Raw genomic sequence first — 25,125 nt, 5'->3', positions numbered from 1 at the left:
TCTTCGAGGAATCAAGAAATGTATCCGTTAAAAGAAACGATCATAATAATGGCCGAGTTAAAAGCACGCGAGATTTAAACTGACAGTGGTAGTTAGTGACTAACAAGTAACAAGAAAATGAAAAATAACACACCGTTACTCGCGCGCCCACGCACACCCATAGATTTATCTCACTCGTATATGCGGCCATTTATTTCATCCCATCAAGATTTGAATACAAAATGAAAAGGTCTGGAATATCTTATATATACGCATGCAAACAGCTTTATGACTGACTGAGTTGATCCTACTCTCGTATACCTGACATATTCATATACACACAGAAATACATACATGGTAAACAGGGCAGGATTAGACCATGTGCTTCAGAGGCTACCTACCGACCTCGGCCAGCTGTTGAGCCAACGTTATATTTTCACATTATATTCCCACAATTAAAATAATAAACATAAATAGCATATCATATTATAAATATAAATCATCTGTCAATGAATAAAGAATTTCAATGAATTCAGGCACACACATGAAATACTAAAAGTTAAGGTTATTATGATATCTATACGATATCGATTTAACTTATTCATTCAACAATGTTGAAATAGCACCACCGATTTACTTGAGTGTAATGATAATCAATGTAACTAACTAGGAGGAGTTTCTCCAAGATAAAACATCTGAAAAAATATACACAGATCGACAATGGATCAAGTCAGACATACCTAAAAGACTCGAACTTATGGATAGGAATTCAAAACGATGTTATCGAGGCCTTTACTCTTGCTTGTTTCCAATAAATTATGCAAAAATGTTTGAATATGAGTGGGCGGATTTTTTTCTTTTCAAACATCGTATTGAAAGGGCCTTATAACGCCTGTAACCAGTAGCCCAGCGCCTACATATTCACAATACGGCTACGATGGAAAACTGCGGAAGGGATTCTAATATTAACCCTTTTCTAGTTTTGCATTTTTTTTAAATTCACTTATATTATATTGGTTTCCACTGCGTTATGACAATAACTATTTTAGACATTTTAGGACCATTACAAATTAAGATATTCTAGGATCTACTAATACTCTGGTTATTAAATATGGTGATTATTTATTACCAACGTTTTTGTAGTATTTCGCATCTCACAGTGACGTCCACGACAATGTGGTATAATGGTGAATGAATATTGTAGAATAACAACAGTACGCCAATTGAGAACTTACCTGAAAAAAAAAGAAACAATTTATTAATACAAAAAATACAACCACACAACAGATTAATAAGATAGAAATGCGAAACCCAGTCGCATAGATAAAGGCATTAGAGCAGGTTTGGTGTATCACGTAATAACGGCCAGGGAATAAAACCCAAAAAACACAAAGCAAAATATTGAATGCTCGTTTCATTGACATGTCAAACTTTAATTCACATTATGAAACAGACGTAAACATTGAAAACAATACATTCTTAACACGTATTTTAGTTTATCCCGTATTTATTCACACTCAAGAATTGCACATTCTTATGCTGGGTCCACACTGGCAACATGTCACCGGCAACCTCGTTAAATTTTACGATAAGTATGATAATTATCGTAAAATTTAACGAGGTTGCCGGCGACATGTTGCCAGTGTGGACCCAGCATTACAGCAACACCCAAAACATCGGATACATGCAGCTCGTAAAGAACATCTAGGTCTGCTTATAGGCTTAAGTATAGGTATAGGTCGTAAATAGATAAATACAGATGAATGTGGTTGAAAAATTAACACTGCATAATAATATATCGCTGTAAAACTTACACACGTTCACAATGTTTACAGCGTTGTTGTCTACTCTCCTGACGCGGTTGTAGATGTACGTTTAAATATTGTCACATAGGTACACATAAAATGAATTTGTATGTAGTTGAAAAATGAACTCTGCCTATATATAAACTTCTAAAAAAAACTACCCAAAATAGGATTGAAATTACCGTGAAATTTTGTATTCCTACTTAATGCATAAAAACATAATATAAATTAGTAAGTTAAATGTTAAATACGAGACATTTCAACTCTCAGGTAAATAAATAATTAAGGCTGTAAAATAACAGCCTAGACACCACCAGCGGTAGTAATAAGAAATTAACAAACATTTTTGTTGAAACATCACAATAATAAAGTGAGCTTTTTATCTTTACATCAAGAGCATACCACCGCGATGCGACCTCAGGGGCCCTATGTTAGAACTTGCGAGTGCAAGCTTCCCGGTCGAGATGACGTCATATGACATCATTATGACGTACTACCGGAGTGATAATAGCATTCGAGAAAATAGCGAGTGGTCAGACAGCGGCGCTATTCATTGTCACCATACACATATAGGTGTATCATAATAAAATTTTCTATGGTTATTCTGTGCGCGGTCGGCATGCCTCGAGCGTGACGTCACAATTACGTCATCTCGTCTGGTGCCACACGAGACGAGAGTTAGGAAATCGCGGTGCAGAGCTTGCACCCGTCTTTACATTTCCGCCCGACAAAGGTTTTTATCACAACAATAATAATAATTGTGAGGTTATCAGAGGGGGCTCATTCTTGTGCCGCGTGCCCCCCTTACGTGAACAGATTGCACTTTCTTTGAGTGGGTGCCCCCTTTAGTGGCGCAGCGCGGCTGAGAGCCCAAAGAACGGGGGCTCATTATGTTTCAGAAGAGGAAATAATTCAAAGAGTCTCGTTTGATTTCTTAAGTACACCGCCGTTTTATTATGGTTTTTTCTTCATAGGCGGAGATCTTATCACGCGGCACGACGAACTGTAGAATGTAGGCAGCGAGCTGTTTAAATTTAAAGGTGATAATGCAGATATGTGAAAAAAACGAGATCAAATTGTTTTATACATGTGAAACAGCGAAACACTAAAATAAGAAGAAAACCAGTAAGTGACCGATCACATTTGGTCGTCATCTCCTATTAATCGAATATCCAAGGTAAGGTAAATTATAGATAATCCTGTCAAAACCACATTTGATAATTCATCAAACACATACTATTTTCATTGAATGTCAATGGTATCGTTAAAAGAATACTAAGAAAAATATTTATAACAGTCTTTCTAAGGCCGACTAATAGACAGGCCGGGGCACTGAATTGCGAGTTACTTACAATGGTAGTGCCAGCAATTGATTATTTTCGAACGCAATCAGGTAACATTTCCTTACTAAAAGAAGATTTTCGATTGTATAATTCATTCAAATAAAATAACGTATTACTAAATATTTCGATACGAAACAATTATCATTTTATTTCTACAAACAGTTTAATATTGCATTCGAAGTATGAGCAATTAATTACTAGCACTACGATCTAAATTTAGAGTTTAATGTCACGGTCTGACTGCAGTGGGCCTTGCAGTCGTTCAATAAAAATATTAATAAAGGGTTCAGTTATTTGCCGATGTACCTACATACGAATGGAGAATAATCGCCACATATAAAAGTATAATAAATCTGGTCAATAAAAACATACGTTGAAGGTAACACGTTGTGAAATCACACACAACTACCGTAAAGAACTCGTTACACATTTTGGATATGTTTATATAATATTTAATAATTGGGATTCTCTTGTTGTTTCACATACGAAAGAGGGGCAGTTCCGTTGCAGAGGCCATGTCTCAAGGATTGAAGATATCCAAAACTATGAGGTGGTGGAGAAAAATTGCGCCATACAGAAGGGGTAGGGGAGGGGGGTGGAGACAATCCCCCTGAAGACAAGACCCACATTTGATTGTAGTTCCAATCATAATGATGTATTTGCGATTTATAAAACGAAATTTGAATTGTCGAACCAGCAACAATTTTTCACGTGACACATATATTTTTTAGAATTGAAATTGTACAGGCCATCAAAACAATTAGACCTACATTAACATACAGATAAAAGTCCTACATTATCAAATACGAACGAGTCGTAGAGATAAAACAGTAGCCGACTTTATCTTAACGACAAATTGTCGGAATGTTAAAAAAGCTCATAAAATGTGATTACGTTACCTCTAGCTTTGATAAAGCGCTTTTGTCTACTCGGATAAGGCAGTGGCAAACACAAATAGAATAAGATAAGACAAATATTTATTTAGAAAACGATTGAAAAAAAACACTCCCCAGAGGAAGGAATACGTACATAATTAAGATAAATTTTGAGAGGAAAATTCTTCAGATACGGTTTCAAAGGTTGCGCTTGCGGCTTGGTAATCTATTTAGTGGAATTTATACAAAGTGTACAAATTGAAATCACTCGATATCTCACAGCAATCAATCGGATACGGTTAAACCGTTGAATATTTGGAAACAAACCTTATCCCAACTTTTAAAATAATATAGGTATGTATGTAAACCTACTCTCTAAAAGTTTAAAACTACTTAGATAACATTGGTCTTCGATTATTTAGCTCTTGCGATTAATATGAAGAAATATTTTACTGTTGTTACACAAAAATTGATTAATATACCTACATAAATTGAAAACACCTCACATATAGGTATACCCACTGAAAAAAACTCATTTGAAAGGGTATAGGTATATGTGAGGTGTTTTCAGGTTATGTATGTTCAATATATGGAATGTTACATTCTCAAATCTTATGGATTATTCGTTGAATTGGTTTATTAAAATTGATTAGTTGACTTACAAGAATCCGCATCAATGGCACACCAATCAAGCGGGCACCAATAAGACAACGGGCTTGCATTTTTCATGATTTAGGCAAAATTTTGCCCATTTCATGTAATAGTCAATTTCGCACATTCGGCGTAACATATATAAGTACTTGCAGACGTAAGTATCTATTAGGTCATTAGGATATTGTTCTAAGAACCAAACTGACTTGAAGTGCATTACGGCGTCTGAATGATGTCTTCAAAAGTCACCATATATGCTTATAGGGTGCCTAAAGCGTAATGTTGAACTCATGCGGGTGCCACCAGTCCTGAAGAATATGGAGCCACAATGTAAGAGCATTCCAAAAATAAGAGAAATGCATCGTGACGTGGAAAGCAAGCTGCATGTTAAGCATAGCGCAGAAAGATTTCAAAAAGAACGAATAGATAAGGAGGCAGATACACGAGCGCAAATATGTCAAGAGGTCGCCAAGCTGATGAGTCATCAGCTTGATGACATATCAAGGCTCAGCGGGTGGATAACCACTGGAAAGAAGCATTCAACGTCTTACATTGGTAACCAAAGGTTCTAAACGACCACATGGTCGACCTAAAACTCGATGGTTTAGCGAACTCATCAAGTTGTTGCAGCGAAGAACTAGGAGATGAGAAGAGTGGATGCGCACGTATGGGAAGGAAATAAATCGTGACAAAAATACCATTAGCTTTAAAAGTACCGAAGGCATGCGAAATTCGAATTATTAAAATCTCTGATTGGGAATATCTCGCAGTTTTATATAGGTATACTTACAGCAATTCCAAAGTATGGATCGAATGAAAATGGGGTAATTTTTCGAAGATTACGTCTATACCATGTTGCCCGTTATGAAAAAATAGAATAACGGATAGGGGTAGTACTACTGCTGTCCATATTGGCTGAAATTCCCTGACAAACTATTCCGTAGCATTTCTGTAAAGGAATACTGTTTCTGATTATTTAACTTCATCTCAGATAACTACATTTTAAGTACCTAGGTACCTACAAGTGGTTAATTATAGATTAGAATATTTTGTCCTTAGATGTCTTTATGTTGACAACTAACTAACTATGTATAATATAGGATAGGTACATACAACTAAGTAATTTAGGCACTTTTTAAAATATGTATCAGTTTAGTACCTATAACATTACCTACAACACATTTACTAAAAAAACACAAAAGTAAAAGACTTGTTCAAAAGTTAGTAGTCCTATCTACCCTTTTGAAATGAAAATAAAGAGGAACATAAAGTCTACTTCTCCATATAGAGTGGCAGTTTGGAATGAACGTTGATTGTTGAATGTTTAGTCAAAATGTAACCTGTGTGAGTTATTATGAGCGTATGTGCCTTGTTACTTGTCCGCATTGTGACGGACGACGACCCAGTGGGGGGCGAGGGTAACAGAAAAGGTTCGAGATAAAATCCAGGTAACGGTTAGCTTTTGAACCCCCTGTGCTTGCAATGCTTGGAAACGTCCGCTGCAAATCTATGGGGAAACGTTGTAAGGAATTATTTATTTATGAAACGACTTTACCTTGCATTTTAGTAAATGTTTCTTCCGAGGACCCCCACCGCGTGTTTGTCAAATACCAGTCATTTTATTATTCTAAGATATTTTTTGAATAATCTTAAAAATCCAAACAGCATGGAGCAAGCCAACTATGAAGGTAGGTACTACACAATATAATGTTATTATTATAAACACTGGGTATGTTTGTAACCAAAAACGACTTCTCTGAGTATTTGATTCCATTATTATGGGAACACCCAAACTGCTATAGATAACGTACGAACGATATTAATTGAAATATTCTGAAGAAAACATAATTATTAATACATCATTGATCTTGAATCAACGACAAAGGTAGGCAATGGTGCCAAACACGCGACCTCCTATGGGGTCCGCTAAGATATTTTTTACTAATAATAATATGTACGTCAAAGAATGAATAGTCTTTCAGCGCTAAAAACGCGCTAGGCGCGTGGCCATTAGATACTATTAGCATGATAATTAAATTTGGTAATTAACTAATAATTAACTGGTCAACAGTAAATGTGTTTATTGTTGAGTAAAAGAATCGGATTTTTTTTTAAAATATTATAGGTGCCCCCAAAAAGTTTTCGGTAATTACCTACATAGTTAATTTAGTCTTGGTGTCTCGTGCCGATATAACAATGTGATTTTATAGTAGGTAGTAATTTATTAACACTGATTTGCATATTTCATATTTACTAGAAATTTCATGTTTGTGCATTTTTGATGAATTCTGAATTAAATAAAATTGCCAAGTCGACTATGATCACTGCACCAAGAAAACCTCTCAAGTATTTTCGACGGGTTTACATGAATATGATTTTAATTTTATTTAGTTTATTTAACTAAATTTGAGATATTTAATCTTCATAAAAATACTTTCAATAACTGCTGGAATATTGGATTGAATAATTTATGGTTTCAAGTAGCCACGACTGAAGGGGAATTACATGTATCTTTACTTACTGACTTTCGTTTATATGTATATTACGTAGCATAATGCTCCACTATTCATAACGAGCTTCCACTTCTAGAAGCACGGTTAAAGTCTCAATTCCACTTAGTGGAAGGAAACTGTGAAGAGGTGAGCGTGTGTGGTCGAAAACAATAATATTGCGGAAATTGAACTGGAGAAGTGGGTTCGTTCTCTCAACGCGTGGGCCAAGTAACAAGGAGTGATCCAATGATGTCGTTTGTTTACTTTTCAGTGTGCATCCTGAGTAAATCGGTAGCCGAGGCGCCATTTTTTTTATCTCCAAGTGGGCGCGAGACCACCAGATCGAATTACCAACAATGGTCTTTTATGCCTTGCTGGCTTTGTGCATAATGATTGCTGTCAGATTTGGTACAATAAAGCAGAAAAATGACACTGCTAAATGATAATTTAGTGTTTTTTAATACAACACGTTCCGGGTAAATACAACCCCGGAATTCATTTAATTGGATTGTATTTGCTATATAATAATATATTTATTATTAATACAGATATTATACCCGTAGCATTCATTAATGATGATTAATAATTATCGTAGAATATCGCCATTTTTTTGTATTATTGAACGATCCTACATCTTTAATATTATGCCTACACTGTTAAGCGTCGATGACATTGAGCTACTTTACAAGCTGCTAGTCGGCGAGTTTAAAATCGGGCGAGTCAGCTAGTGCGATTGTGATGATGACACACAAAACTTTCCACTCGCTCAGAACCCAACAAGCTAGCGAGTTGAAACCGTCATTTTTGGTACTATTTGACAGGATGTATTGAGTAGTTCGTTTTTGTACCGGCAGGTTCGCCACTGTCGCTCTACTGCGCAGACGCAGATCGGCACACGCGCCAGCGAGTAGTGAGTAAAGTAGCCCGGCTTTCAACTTTTCTCGGTAGATTGTTTACAATCTGCTTGTTAGCTAGTTCGATGATGACACTGGGTGAGTTTACATGCAGATTGTAAATTCGCTAGCTTGTAGCTTGTAAAGTAGCTCAATGTCATCGACGCTTTAGATAGTTTATTATAAACATACAATTTAAAGAAGAAGAAAAATATTGACATACATAATATAGGTAGGTATACTAATTGATGACACTGTTGTGCTATTTATTCCATATGAATTAGTTTCAGCAGTGCCAATGCTTATTCAGTGAGTATAATATTATAAACGATAGGTAACTCTAATAAGTCTGTTACCACGTAGACACTTAACAGTGGCGTGTGATCCATAGATGCTGTAAATAAGGAGCATCCCCAGAAATATTCGATAAATTACTTTCCATAATATTATGCTTTTAATGCGCAATTTGGTAAATTTTGCTAAACTGTACCTACTGCTTTGAATGGTTTTATATTTATATATTATTGCTCGTGACGTTCTTGATCCATTGTTATTAATTATTATTGACATTCTATATTATGCTATTATATTTATAATATCGCAAATTTACCACTCAAAATAAATTCCACCACTTCTACAAGTATCATATAGATATATTATAACAAATAGTCTAGTAGACCATAGTTTCTTAACCGGTGGTTCGCGAAGATTTTTGGGTGGGCCGCAAAATAGTTACCTAGAAACCCAACATTTGAAGTGGGGTTGTATTATATTCAGACAATTGTTTCAAAAATAGTGTAAGTAAATATAAATATATATTATTGTATTCCAATGTTGATGGTCCGCAAAACATTTTTTGATTTTTTTGTGGTCCGCGGATGTAAAAAGGTTAAGAAACATTGTAGTAGACAATACTATGTATTTTCAAACCGAATCCCTACAAGTAAAAGTCACCGCACGCTACTGGCACTTACATCTACTATAAAGGTACTTACGTGTAGTTATATACATATTTTTGGGGACTATCTATTATTATGTTATGATAATGTGACTTGTGAAAAACCCACAGGTGATTCAAAAAGATAACACGTCAACGTAAAAAGCTGTATTTACATAGAAGTGCCTCCTTAAAATCTGAATATTATTTTTAAAGAATAAAATAATATTATTATTATATTATTGTAAGAATCGCGGTGTTATTTTTGGGGCTGAGTCGTCGAGGAGAGACCGGGAGACGACGCGAACAATATGGCATCATGGCATGCAGACAGGAAATGTCAGTCAAGAAAAACCAATAATCATGGGGAGTCAAGGCAGTATAAAAATTCTCCCAGTGGCATACAAGGGGGTAAAAATGTCGTGCGACAATAAAATTCTACCTATAACTCAGGAACTCAGAAAAAGTCAAATAAACCTCACAACATACTGACTTACATATTTTTATAATCATTATTTGCGTAGATACTAAATGATATTGTTTTGCATGGCGAGAAAGCGATTGTTGAGCAAAAAAATCCTATTACGAAAAATATTCGAACATTTACATTAATAATAAAATTGATAACATATTTGAACAGTAATATTATCCACTGAGACTGAGATTAATGGAAATTTAATTTATATTGTAACTTCTAATTATCTTCTAATCCTAATGGGTGTTGTAATGGGTGTTTTTACGTACCTACAAATATTGTATTTTCAAGATATTTTAAAACGTTAATTTACTATCTTCTTCGTCGTGTCGGGTCCTCAATAGCTACAACTACAATGTGTCGCTCCAGAAGTTGGCGAAGGCAACACCATTTTCATCGGCTAGTATGATAACAGTGAGTGGTATTTATAGTGCCTGAAGATGGCGTATTGTAAAACCTGGCTCGCTAAGAACGATTCCAATAAAGTGGTAATCAACTAAAATCAATCAAACTGGTGCGTTGCCCATCAGGTGACCATTAGATATAATTAGCATGTTATTTAAATGTGGTAATTAAATATTAATTAAAAGGTCCGCAGTGAATGAGAATATTAATATATTTTGGAAATTGGAACAAATCAAAGAAATTAACAATTGGGTCTCGCTGGGCAGGTAGGTGAAAGCCTCGTTTTCGAAACACAATCGCGAATGGATCAAAGATTTTTTTGTAGAATTTTTCTAGTAAGTTTGTTTCTGATGCCTTTTCAATTTTACGTATTTTTAATAAACCTATTTTCAAATATCTACATAATTTATTGTATCTAAAATCTAAATCACTAACATACAATAAACGGTAAATCTAATAAAAAACAATAAAAATCTAATCCATAAAAATAGAATTTCATGTTCAATTTTTTTAAATAACATAAGTACCTAGGTACAAAATTACCTACCCAAATTGGATTAATATTTTTTCTTGATTCAAAAAACGTCACTGCTTATTTTGTAGTGACTAGTGACATTTATTACAAACACGAAAAGGATAAGAAAGGCGGGAGAGATGATAAGTTTATTTGTTTTTCCGGCTGAGGCGCGGATTTTGTTTCCTACAATCACAATAAATTCGGTTACTTTCAATATCCTGTGTACGCCGTATCCGGTTGCCCCGTCGTTGACAGTTTAACTCGAACAAATTCCAAAAATGTACGCATTATTCAAAATTGCTTTTTGTCGGATTTCTCCTTCCACCTAAGCCACCCCACGGCGGAAAAACGAATTTTAAAATCAATCGGTAGATACTTGTATTCACGTTCACTAGAGTCAAAGGAACGTTTGTGTTCTCATTGGTAAGTCATCTTGTATCATTGAAAAAATTAAATCATATTACCTATATATACTACTTGATAGAAGTTTAAAGTTTATTTTACTAAACCACTTTCTTTTATTCAACGAATAATTCACAAGCTTAGAGAATATAACATTCCACATACCTATCGAAAATACGTACATAACTTGAAAACACCTCAGATACTTTACTTGAGAATATCTGAGTTTTCAAGTTATGTATCGTCACTGTTCTGGCAGAAGACACTAATTCGAAAAAATGACATATTGAGTTAGTTATACCAAAATGTTCCTTATTTCAAACTTTACCGTCTGTAAACCTTCTTAATAAATAAACGGTCTTTATTTTAAAGTCATCCTTTTTACGATTACTTAATAAACTCACATGATAGACCATGTCAAACATGTTAACAATTTCAAAGTCAAATTACTCAAAACTAGTATTCTCCAGTTAGTGTGTTCTGCCAGAACAGAGACGGTATGTTCAATATATATGGAATGTTACATTCTCAAATTTTGTGAATTATTCGTTGAATAAAAGAAATGGTTTATTAAAAATTGTTAGCAAGTTCAAGTATACATTATAACTAAATATTTGGCGAGAGCCGGGCGTCGGTAATTAATTAATGCAATTAATATTCCTTGATTAAAAACCCAAAAACGGATGGTTAATAATAACGCAATTTGATAAGCATTTCATGTAGGACCTACTAGTTAAAATTATCTGTAATTAAGTAGAAGGCCTGTAGCTCAATTGATTAAAGCATATTGCCGCAACACCGGTGGATATACGCCTATACGGGTTCAAATCCCGTCAGGCTTCGTATTTTTTTTAATGTGATTTTTTCTAGTAGATAGGTATATCTGAGGTGTTTTCAAGCTATGTATCTTTATTTTATTATATCTTAAAACTTTAAATATTCAGATAAAAATCATTTATCATTATTGACTTTATTTATAATTTATAACTATGTACAGTCATTACACATAACATAAATTCTAATCAAAATGTGCCTGATTTATGCAAGCTATGCCTTGTATTTAGATAAATGGTAAAAAGTATGTCCATAATTCGATAATCAGAAATCGCCGTAATCAGTAAATCACTTTTCATAGCTCCATTACAACATGCAAGACTAATAAATTATTTATATAACGATACACGCAAATGCAAGGTGTTTGAGATATTCACTTGGCCGATTTGTATCCACGTACGCGACGCAGACAGCCTTCGAGATTAATCAAATAGTAATTTCATTTTTGTTTAATACAAACGATCATAGGTAATAAATTGTTTTCCTCTGGCGGACCATGGCGCGGTTCGTTTAAGATAATTTAATGCATACAAAAGCAAACACAGCAGGTAACTGGCGAGAGCATATTTGTCAGACGTCTACAAATGGTGGTTGAGTTATCATTTTAACCCCTACACAGCGCAAGCCTTCATCTTCGTTACATGGTACGAGGAATCATTTTGTTTTTTACGGTTTTAATCAGGAATATTCAATCATGACTGCAGTCTGATATGAAACGAATGAAGCATATTCAGACATAGGCAGTGGCGGGTATAGGGTTTTGAGGCCCGAGGCACTGACTGCTTTTGATGCCCCCCACGTTAAAATTAAAATAAAAAACACAAATTCTAACTACCAACGTAAAAAATAACAATGTACCTCAACAATGCAATTATTTTTGAAGATGACATGATGACATATAATAATATTATTGGTTTATTTTTGTGTGTGTAAATACTATCTGTTTGAGTGGTTATGTTATAGAATATAGATCATTTTGGGGTTAGTTGTATGGGTTACTTTATGATTTAGGTAACATACCTATATTTTAATCAATTTGAGAGATCCATCTTTCAAGGATTTTATTTTGGTATTTCTCCAAGACTGGTTTCAACTGTTTCGGGGCCCTTTTTAAATACTCTGTATGATAAATAATCTCACTTATCCAATGATGATTATTAATATTATAATATATTCACACAATAAATACAAATTTTTACCATACCGAAATTCGGTTCGATGTTCTTAAACTATAGATGATTTCTAAATTAAATAAAAATATACCAGATGGTTGCCGGCACAAAAAAATGGTATTAGTATCCTCGTGGTGGAGGTCATATTATCAGACATTTTTATGAGGAACAGTTGTTACCTATCGGGTCCTTGTCGAGGCCGTCTATAATCAAGCCGCGGCACAATATTGCAACTAAGTATTACCAATTTTATATATATATATAATACAATACCGAGCGCAAAACACTCCGAAAAATCTTTGGACCCACGTTGGATAATGGGAACTACAGAATAAAAATGAACCACGAGTTGGAAGAGCTCATTGAACAGCAAACAATCATAAGATACTGTAAGTCCTAAAGACTACGATGGGCGGGAGAATGCCTGAAGTTAGAGCGCCAAGGATCATGACGAAGTGGCTACCCCAACGGAAGAGATCCAGAGGCCGTCCAAGAAGGAGATGGGCTGACGCCGTAGAAGTGGACTGGCTTCATATAGGAAGACCCGGTAACTGGAGAAGTGTGGCGAGAGACCGGAGTGAGTGGAGAGCGGTTGTGGAGGAGGCCAAATCCCACCCCGGGATGTAGCGCCGTGGAAGAAGAAGATTACCAATTTTATAAATATGGTCACTTTCTACAACAGTTTACCATTGCATTAGAAAAACTAGCACTACAACTGAAACTCACATTTTCGTTACGCGGCCTGACTGTACTTTCACTGGATCAAATACACATTGAAAAACAACATGCATTTTAATTGACCAGTCACTGGTTCGATCCGGTGAGCGACGACTTTGTATTTATACAAATACTGCCGCTCCGCCAACTAGGCTATCGTGAGCGTGGTTAAGTGAACGAACCAATCCAATATTGTAAAACAAATCAAATTAAAGATCCGATAATCGGATGCATTTGGAATCAAGTAAGACCTGCGTAGACGCACGCAAACTGCAGTATCGTGTGTCTGAGTCATATGAACAAGTTTAGTTAGGTACTTAACTTACTATTGTAAACATTGTAAATGTGTAGGTAAAATAAAATAGTATCTTCCTTTCAAGAAACTTGGAGTAATGTTTTACCATTATTTCTTATTTCGTCTTACGTGTTACATTGAATACTGCACTGTACTTTGTATGGTCTCTTCATCATGATTCAGGGTTCATGGATAATATTAAAAAAATGTATTCAAATATATGACAAACTGTCATCGAGGGACCATTTGAATGTACGTTTGTTGTGAATACAGAAGGCATTAATCAAAACTCTCACAAAGGATAGAGATATAAAAATGCCAGCGTGTCCCCCCAATTACAATGCGGACGCTGGCTGAGTGCCTACGTGTGACTGGAATAATAATTGATAATGTGATATTATTACTAGTACAAAAAAATCAAAAGATGAGCTGGTAAAAAATATCCCCCATTATAAAAATTATACATACAATATACTATGTTTACGCTGGGAGAATTACAAACATAGCATGTACATAAATTATGAAGACCTGTAGTGAGAAGTATGATAATATTGATAATACTGTATTTTCTGATAGTAATTGATAATAACTGACAATATGATATGATAATACTTACAATATATTAATCCTAAGAACATCTGATGGAAAGTGCCGAAAATGAAGCGACCAGGACGTCCTACATTTACTCCTAGATTGTCAAATCTTTAGCAAGAAGCGGCACAACCTGAACTTTGTATTACAGATGGCAGATGCGGATATTCGAGACTTTCCGGGGACCATGACAAACGAGGCCGGAAGAGATGTACTTTTTAATTTCTGTATTGATGTAATAAAAAGAATCAAAATAATAAATGGTGACATGTAATGATGATTCATGGCTTTCAGATACAGTGACTGCAGTCATATAAGATTGGATAAGTATATGCTCAGAATATCAGTCATATGCTACATTTCTTTTACCACGGGAAAAACTCGGCTACAAATCGAAGTCCTCAGTTCCCAATGAATACGACAAAATATTCATCAGAATTACCACTGCCTTGCGCTACAAAGAATTTTACAGGGTTTTTGCAAGTGTGATTTGAGAGTGAATACTTGTAGCACCATGGAATGAAGAAAAAATGTACTTTTAAGAGTTTATTCTATTGAGAATACGTATTATTTAGCCTGCGGCGCCAACAGTATGAATTAAATGTGTGTGGATATTGTAAATACGTAGTATAATAATATTCAGGACTCGAAATGGACCGAAGCGCCGTCCCGGTTCAAAAAAAATCCCCAAAATTATCGCTCCGTCTTGTGGAAAAATTCACAGTTATTTTCATGAAATATACATAAAATTATAGAACCATGCATTTATATATGTATCTATGTAAATATTTTCATAAAATTATCGAGTGCTCCGGTTCGTAAACATTTCCATTTCGAACGCTGAATATTAAACATTGTATGTACTTATATGTATCAGCCACGCAGAAATAATAATATATAGGTAGGTACGAGGGTGGGTCAATAAGTCCTTAGAAAAGCCGACAAGTGGCGCGACTAGTACTGTAAGCGGTTTGTTTTCATGCAGCGGCACTACCGATTCAGTATGCTGCGAAGTTTCAATCAGATTGGTCGGGTTGTTGTGTGTTTTTCGTACATTTAACGCTTGTGGAAAATGGAAAAATGGAAAATGGAGAAAATTGAGTTTAGAGCTGTTATTAAACATTTTAATATAAAAGGGTTAACAGCAAAGGAAATAAAAAATGAGTTGGATTTAGTTCACGGCATATCTGCTCCTTCACTTGCAACTATTTATAACTGGTTAAATGAATTTAAACGTGGTCGTACATCAACAAAGGATGAACCACGCTCAGGACGTCCTGTAGAGGTGACTACACCAGAAATGATCAATAAAATCCACGATATGGTGTTAAGTGACCGAAGATTAAAGTTGAGTGAGATAATTGAGGTTACAGGGATCTCAAAAGGTAGCGTCATTTCTATTTTACATGACAAATTGGGCATGAAAAATATTTCTGCAAGATGGGTGCCGCGTTTGCTCACAGTCGACAATAAACGCAATAGGGTGGTGGCCTCTAAAGCCCTGTTGTCGCTCATGCAACGCAATCCGGATGAATTTTTTCGTCGCTTTGTGACTGTAGATGAAACATGGATACACCACTATACTCCCGAGACGAAAGAACAGTCAAAGCAGTGGATTGCGAAGGCAAACCATGTCCAAAGAAGGCGAAAACCGTAAAATCAGCTGGTAAGGTTATGGCTACTGTATTTTGGGATGCACGTGAAATTATTTTTGTTGACTATTTGGAAAAAGGAAAAACAATAACAGGGGATTATTATGCATCTTTATTGGACCAGCTAAAAAACAAAATTGAAGAAAAACGGCCTCATTTAAACAGGAAAAAAATCCTCTTTCATCAGGACAATGCCCGTGTTCACACATGTTTACGATCAATGGCTAAAATTGAAGAATTGAAGTTCGAATTGGTCGACCACCCACCGTATTCGCCAGATTTAGCCCCCAGTGACTTTTTCCTTTTCCCAAACTTAAAAAAATGGCTAAGTGGACAACGTTTTTTTTCAAATGAAGCAGTCATCGATCGGACAAATGCTTATTTTGAGGACCTTCCGAAAACTTATTTTTCTGACGGTTTAAAAAAAATTGAGAAACGTCTAACCAAGTGTATTGAGCTCCAAGGAGATTATGTTGAGAAATAAAAAAAAATACAAAAATAAAAACTGTTTTAATGCTTTTTTCTAAGGAATTATTGACCCACCCTCGTAGTAGGTACTCATTTATTATACAAAAAATCATGTTGTTTTACAACGCGTTGGTCCAAGGAAAGAATTCAGTAGGTTGGGCGAATAGCTAACAAATAAAAATGTCTATTAATATTACCTCAGCTCTATGCAGGCCATATGATCCGATTATGAGTGAACACGGCAATTTACTTTAGGCAGGTAATGAATTTTATGTACATAAAATTTTAAACTAAGTATAGTTAGAGGCAGCATATTACATACTGCCCAACGTGTATATTTCGTAATTTAACCTTCTGTATTATAATCATCAATCAGCGAGGAATTCCATGAGATTTTATAAAATCGCCAGACAAAAAAGATTGGCAATCACTTAGAAAATAGTAGAAATCCTTCTGAATAAAGTATGTATGTTACTATAATATTAATATTGCACTGTGCTGAATGTAACGTTAACAACCCACCTAACCTAGTCTGTCGTGTTGAAAAAATAATTAAAGGTAACATGTATGGCATAGAATGGATGACGTCAATAATGGCAAAAAAATCAAGCGCGATTTGCATAAATCAAAAAGTAATCATTTATTGTCTGAACAATATTAATCTTCACTTATCGAGCGACGCCACAGCGTGAAACAAAACAAACATTCTGTCGGAATACGTGAAAAAAAATAATTGTACACAGGATTTAGAAAAATAAATATTACATAGCTGACGTGCAGAGTGGAGGAAGGAAGTCAAATAATACTAATTATTAATTCTATATTATTTATTTAATATTAATTGTTTTGAATTAATAACACGTCGCGTTGACAGCTATTTTGGGTTACAAACAGTGGTGGCTCGTCCACATGCACTGCGGTACTGCAGCAACCCCAATCAAATTGAGACAAATGTAATATTATAATATACATGTATTTATGTATATTATACGAAAATATCAATATTATTAAGCGTGTAATCAGCTCGCCCGCGCATCGATACATCCAATGTCTAATAATATTAGCATACACCGCGGTAGGTACTTGATTTTGCACAGTACCAATTTCAATAGAATATTCTCGAGTGGGCGAAGGAGGGCGCGGGCAGCGGTGCTCGCAAATGGAAGCCTAATCGGTACTGCGGATCAGACAGTCCGATTTCAGTATTTCTCCGTTTCTAGGAAGGAAATATAGATAATGATTTATTAACATTGTTAAAATTTATTTCTGCAAGCAATTCATGCAAAGTTCTTAATTTTAATTATTAATATAATTAATTATTTATATTTAATTTTGATGTTTATAGTAAAATATAACCCAAATAAACGTTTATTTTTATTTTTAATCAACCGCAGCACCCCCAAATATCTTTGTTTATCTTTGACTTGAAAAAAATCTTTTTAATGTTTTCAGATACATATTTATTAATTAATACAGTTGAAATTGTAAATTATCAAAAAAATCTCAAATTGCAAGCTTCGTATTTTTCCGCTAGGTTCTCTGTTGGCATAATATAATCCCTCTTAATATGATTGTATAGATTTAAAAAAAAATAAAACTATAAACCGATTATCTGATATAACAATACCATCAAAACGAATAAAACATTCACACGCCGTGTAGGTATAAGTATTTTATTAGAAATCGCAAATTTAAATAAGTAATTGAAATTAAATTAAATGCACGAAATGCTTTATTTATTTTGACATCAACTTCAAGGTTAGCTATTCAAATAAAATAAGTAGGTATTCCAATGATTGCTAAAATTTAATAATTACAATATTCTAATATTAAATTTCTCGAATCTATGAAACATTTATATCGTGCTTCCCGGCACACTCCCATATGGTCTAGTGGCTAGGATACCTGGCTCTCACCCAGGAGGCTCGGGTTCGATTCCCGGTATGGGAAATCCTTTTACTTTTTTTTTTTTTTTAATATCTTTATTGAAATTACTTTTGCCAATATATTATAAGACATACATCTAAAATGAAAAATAAATATCCTACGTTTTTATATACAAAAAATGTGATGTGTTACTACAACTTTTAGTAAGACTTGGAGAAAAATTAGTTACTGGATAAAATAATAAGGTATGTTTGCTTAAATAAATAATGAAAGAGAATAATAAACATTTTCTATAACATTTTATACGCTTGTCCCATCTGACAATTAATATTAGAAAACTGGTAAATAAGTAATTACGGGCGACATGAAATATTATGCTGAAAATAATATAGGTACCTATCGAGAATAATGTTTAATGATTTCTATCTGCGTACGTTAAATACATGTTCTGGAGGCAGTTTTTTTTTTCATAAAATTTATCACTCAAAATAGCGCTTGGGCCATTTGATTGATAATCAAAACTGTTTTTATCGCGATGGCATCGTTAACAAGGTTTTCGCTGTGTCAGCATCATGGCTGTCAAAATAGAAGCCGAGATGAAAAGTGAGCGGGTTTTTTTATTCATTTAAATGGCAACACTCACACATAGGGCTGGCAATAAGCAATAATATGATTGTCTGTTAACATAGTTTAGTTGCCAGAAAATAAATTCAACCAATGCGGCAAAAATGTATATTTTATAAGTAAGTATATTTTTCGAACATACACAACATGACGTTAGAATAGTGAGTATGAATGCATAAATTTAATGATATGAGGTACTTACTTAAAATATTATTGTAATACTGGCGATTTTTTATTAGCACTTCGAAAATCAGCTTTATACATACAACATCCCAGATTGATTAAAATTGATTGCAAAGTTTTTTTATAAATAATATTTATAATATTATATGTGTTATTAATAACTTAAACTTTTCAAAATATTCAGCATTTACTTGGTACTGGTAGTACCTAATTAATGATAATTTTATAAAAGACATGGTTACGGTTACATAGTACTTATACTCGATAATGATTATTATGTGAAAAAAATGTGTGTCGTTTTCTATTTGTAGTATACAGGAATATGTTCTATCTATACCATTACAATAACTTAATTTTCCAAAAAATATGCACAGCAAGATATAATTAATTTATTCAAATTTTGTTAATACTTACCTGTGCATATTGTCGTGTATATAAGTGGGTTTATTCGTTATTTGTAATGGGAAAAAATGATGGTGACAATAAAGTTATAGATGTGTTCCCAATTTATGTACCTAACTCTAAACGCTTAAGCTCATTAATATTTTACATTGTCTTAACTACGCATAAGGCCCTATCGTATAATGATCATAATAAGTATCAATTAGATATTAAAATTAAAGCATTGAAGATTTTTTCCCGAAAAATTCAGTCCTATTAATCAAAAATGCCAATAACATTGGTGTTATAGATTTATATACATACCTAATTTTGACGATACATTATTGATACTATGTATTATATTTCCTTAAATATAAATATACACTTCAATAAATCATTCATTTAACTTCCGCAAATGTTTGTAGATTTTCAACAAAATTTCAACTTAAAATCAAAACCGCAATAATTTTAATATTGACTTTAACACAAATAATCCGCCTACTAATCTGAAAAGACAGCCCTATATCTAACCAGCAGTCGATAATAATTATCAAAAGAAACCGTTTCGACATATCGAAAGCAATCAGTTACGCCAACTGAAGGTGCTGGATAAACGTCATATTCGACAAATCATTGAATGTAATAGGTAATTTTACTTTGTAGTTGTTACTGCAGAGGTGTTTCCCGGTTAGTCACCGCAGTAAGTATCGTCTCGCCGGCATCATCACAATAGACATTTCATTATCGATCATGAATGAGATTTAATCGACTATTGACACGGTGAAGATCTTAATTGCATATCTACGACGGTATACTGAGAAAATACGAAACTAAGCATTTGGTATATAACGATATTCCCACAATAAATATTATACGGTTAAAATATTAATTAAGTAACATTAAAGAGAATTTACAATTATGTACTTAGCTAAGTCAGGTGTGTTTGGATCTTTGGCAATGGCCAGAAAGTATCGATAGATCAGCATGCTACAAAATTCGCCCAATTCAAAAACATAACGAGAGATAATGGCATTTAAAGTTATGATTATACTAATAATAATGTTCTTTGATTTAATACACATATACATTTGTAAATATGTATGCATTGACAGTCTAATATTGATTCAATACAATGCGAATAAAATGTCACTGAAAATAATATATTAATACAATAAGTAGTGCTTGACAATTGTATTATTCCAACACTCTCTCATCAAAAAAATCATATAACTATTTATATAAATTTTTATTGACTCATTCAATAAAATAATGATATATAGTAATATGGACATGGATACAATATTTGGGCATTTTCGCCAAAGTTTGTACATTGCGTTTTTGGCATGTCCCATGACTTTGATTGATTTTTTCATAGTTATTATATTATAAAATGTTGGAAAGTTATGTACTTTTAACATGCAAATTTATTAATTTACTCTATTCAATCAGTTAAATACAACTATCTGACCTGTATATATTTTTAATTGATTATTTAGATCGAAAGGTAGTGCGTTTTTACCATGTCCCACCCATAAATTCAAATAAACAAAGTCTGATTTCGTCATTAATTTTGAGTGTGTAAAATTAAATTCGTAGTGTTTTCAACAGCTTACATTATATATTTTTGGAAAATATATAGTTTTTTCGTAAATTTGTACCAATATTGAAAAAAAATCACGTTTAAAGTGTGTCCCAGGATATTTGAAAAAGTGGAATTCCACATTCCGTTACCACGATTTTAGCATGAAGGCGAAAAATTTTCACTATAAATATGTTTTTTTTTAATGTAGCAACATTTTTGTATAACACTGATCGCCATGTACACTTTAAATTGTTGGTGTGTGTCGGTATCGCTATCGGAACAGGTTGCTTTCTGGGTTGGTCATTTAAGAAGTTCCACTACTGTTACCACGATTTATAAGGTAAGAAAACACATATTTCTATTTCACATACTACACATATGGAGCTTATCTTTCATACTACAGATATAATAAAACATATCGCAGGTTTAACAATAAAACTAAGCTAAATTTTGGCTTCAAACACTTCTGAAACAGAATCCGTTACTTCCACTCCGAAACTATATTGGTGGTAACGTATATGTGGAATGTAAAAGTAACGAAATGGCATGCATAAAGTTGGGTTTACAGTGTGTGTTTAGTTCTTCATAGATTATAAAAAAAATTATTTTGTCTGTTCGTATGAAAAACAAAAATATTTTCATTAAAAAATATAAAAAATAACCTGACTATAATATAATAATATAATAAAGATTAAAAAAGTATGTGATATGTCTGAATACGCAAAAATAGCGCACATAAAAGTATGGAGATAAAAAAAAACAACAGAAGGAAAAGAAAAAACACCAGACTGAAATAATTGCGAGACAGGCACTGGCTCTGTCATACTCTTTCTGTTATACGCCACCAAAATTTTAAAACTTCTCCATACATTTTAGGCATAGAAATTTATAAAAATGTATGAAAAAGTATTTTTTTGTCACGTTTAACAGAAATGTGTACTCGATTAGATTTAATACCTAGAACTGTAGGTATTCACGAAATGTCAGAAAAGTACGTCTTGATTACAATCAACCTGTATAGCTACATTTTATGTTGATGAATACAATTAAATTTCAAGACAACATAAAGTCGAACTTGGTTATTACGAGGAAGATGGGACCGACTGAATTTGCTTGTTATAAGCGTTACTCGTTATATCAGAGAATAGGTATTTTTAAATGAGCATGTCACATTACACAAAAAGCCGAAAATAAAAAATTTGGAAACCATCGTAAAAATCCCCGAAACGAGCATGGCATTCATAAACTACAAAAGAAGTTGTTTATTGTAATTAACGCTGGTAGGTACCTACGGACTTCACAAACCTTGGATTTTTCAACCATATGCGTGGATACTTTTTTATTATTGTCGGTGAAACACCAATAAGGTAGGTACTTAGACACTTTACTAGTGTCATAAACGTAATCCGACCCCGGCGGCATCCTGTCCAATCGGATTTTATTGCTTAGGGTCGAAATGTTTTAAAACGGTCGACACATTAACAGTATTTTAGCTCGGTATATCCGATAAGTTGCTCGTTATAACAGTGAAAGAATTAAATGTATGGCGAAAATCATAAACCAATTGTCAACAAATGTTTCGTTATTACATCCGAGATCTCGCTATGTCAGAGATCGTAATAACCGAGTTTGACTATAATTATTTTCGTAAAAGTTATATACTCCGTGCCGCGCTAGGAACTCGCGTCTGAATCCCTTGCTGATTTTTTTTTTCATATATTGTTAATTTGCTTAAAAATATTTTTTATCTGAGTTACAAATAATATAAATGCCAAATAAAGTTATGGTAATGTATAGTGTGTCAAAATTATTACCTACCTTATTTTACAAGTATTGTGAAATTTATTATAAAATATGTCTATTTTAGTGATTAAGTTTGATTTGTTTTGTTATTTTGACGCACGTTGAATATTTATCTGTCTATCAAAAAATTCAAATAAATTTCATAAAACAAAAATTTGTTTTTATGGTAACATGTAACTTAAGCTTTACAAATTACACTCCGTTACCATTTCGTTCCATTCCGAAAATGTCCCCAAAAAAGTTGAACGTTAACTATTTTTCATTTGATTATTAAATAACGAAACTTATTTATTTTTCCAATAAAATTTAGTAAAAGTGATTATTGTCTTTAAAAAAATAGCAGAACGAACATTGATTGGTTTTTTCAAATACTAAAGGAAAAATGCTCTGCCATTATAGACATAGGGTAACGGAGGGGAACGAAATGTGCCCAAGAATTAAAATTCAATAATATTTTTTGACTATTTGTAGTTTTATTTTGAAGTGTATGGTTTTTTTAATCTAATAGAGCTCTTTTAAGTGATAAAAAGTGTTTCATTCATGTTTTAAAAGCTAAGTTTCGTAGTCACGGAACGGAAACTTATTATGCCCAATTTCATAATAAAAATGATATAAATATTGTATTAATCAATATTTTGCTGAAAAATTGCTATCACCAATTCAGCAATAGAACAAGGAATCTGCTAGCTATATAAAAATGGTTAATTTGAGTGAAAAAATAATATTACCCAAATTTCAAACATGTACAAACTTTGGCGAAAATGCCCATTTACATTATCAAGAATAATAATTATTTAAAAAAAAATATGTAAACAAATCAAACTGTATATAAAGTGGATATTATCCACATAATGTTATTGAAGATCAAAAAATTCAAACCCGCCCATATTTAATTCGCTATGAGCTTTGTTAAAATTGTGTAGATACATAAACTTATTATAAAATGTTTATATTAAATCTGTGGTCAATTTATGATCAGTAGAACACTAGCAATATCAAGATTATGTATTTTACCACCTTTTGTAAGCTCTTTCAAGCTAAACTATCGAAAAATAACAGCATTTGACGAAATGACGTATTAAATTTACAATTATTGCTATTTTTCTCGGTTTACATAGAGCAAATAAAGGGTTAACTCTACTGGTTAACTATAAATTAACCAAAGACCACAAACATAATGCTTTCCTATTCCATAAATAATAATTGATACAAGTTACATTATGTAATTGCAGTACTTATTGCGTCCTGTGAAAGCGTTTATTAATATATTAGGTTATCAATGTTATCATTCAAGGACCCACACTAAAAAAAACAATGTATATTTATTTCAATGACATATCATAGTGACACACACGTTTCATCGATTCAATTATCAATTTAAATCAGTATGCCGGTTCATATTAGCATATAAACTGAACAAATCATTACCATACTATGCAAATATCATGACGATGCCCATTTCCGTCTAGCTCCGGGGTAAAAATAGTACAAGATGGATTATAGACTCCGGGCCAGCGACGTCATGTCGACAGTGGATTATTTAGCCTATTTCAAAGTCAAAGCTCGTTTCGCAAACATATGGAGTAGTTTCAGAGATTGGGACCGCTGACTACACACATCGAATTTAGTATGCAGAATAGGTGCACCCAGCGCAGGAATGAGAGATGCAATGTGTGCTGTGGATGCAAGTTCCGTCTGCTCATTTGCAATTCCTGGGACAAGGTGAATGCAGTGGAGATTGCACGTACTCGTAGCGCTGATTTGCAAACTGCGATTGCCATATTCCACTTTGGAGGTAAACAGCGAGCAAACAAAAGAATAGCAGAAAAATTACACGAACGTGACAATGCTTTAGGTAGTTCCTGTCAGTTAAAGTTAAAAATAACAATATAGGTAAGTATAGCATTTTTATTAATTAAATCATATTTATATCGTTAACGTAAACTATGCCTATACGTCACCCGTTAATAGGATAAACGACTCGTTCGTTAATAGATAAATGCACACAATATCATTGGGTCCACGATACACATACCTAAACTCGTTCGTTAATAGATAAATGCATACAATATCATTGGGTCCACGATACACATACCTAAGCCCGATCGCACATTGAAAATCATCGACTGGGATATAATAATAAATCAAAACTGGGCGCAATG

The 25,125-nt window shown here is 33.5% G+C and overlaps 1 protein-coding gene and 1 non-coding gene across 2 annotated transcripts in view; one reads left to right on the top strand and one right to left on the bottom strand.

Moving 5' to 3' along the window:
* Positions 1-25,125, bottom strand: part of LOC147072080 (inactive tyrosine-protein kinase Dnt-like) — a 226,918-nt gene that overhangs the window by 97,217 nt on the left and 104,576 nt on the right. The window lies entirely within an intron of this gene.
* On the top strand, positions 18,382-18,453 carry TRNAE-CUC (transfer RNA glutamic acid (anticodon CUC)). Its single transcript has one exon. It is a non-coding gene; the product is annotated as a tRNA-Glu (tRNA).

The sequence above is a fragment of the Rhyacophila brunnea genome, unplaced genomic scaffold (assembly GCF_057557595.1).
Source record: "Rhyacophila brunnea isolate RB1 unplaced genomic scaffold, BYU_Rbru_1.0 scaffold_2, whole genome shotgun sequence".
Lineage (NCBI taxonomy): Eukaryota > Metazoa > Arthropoda > Insecta > Trichoptera > Rhyacophilidae > Rhyacophila > Rhyacophila brunnea.
This window is presented reverse-complemented; position numbering and strand designations above follow the sequence as displayed.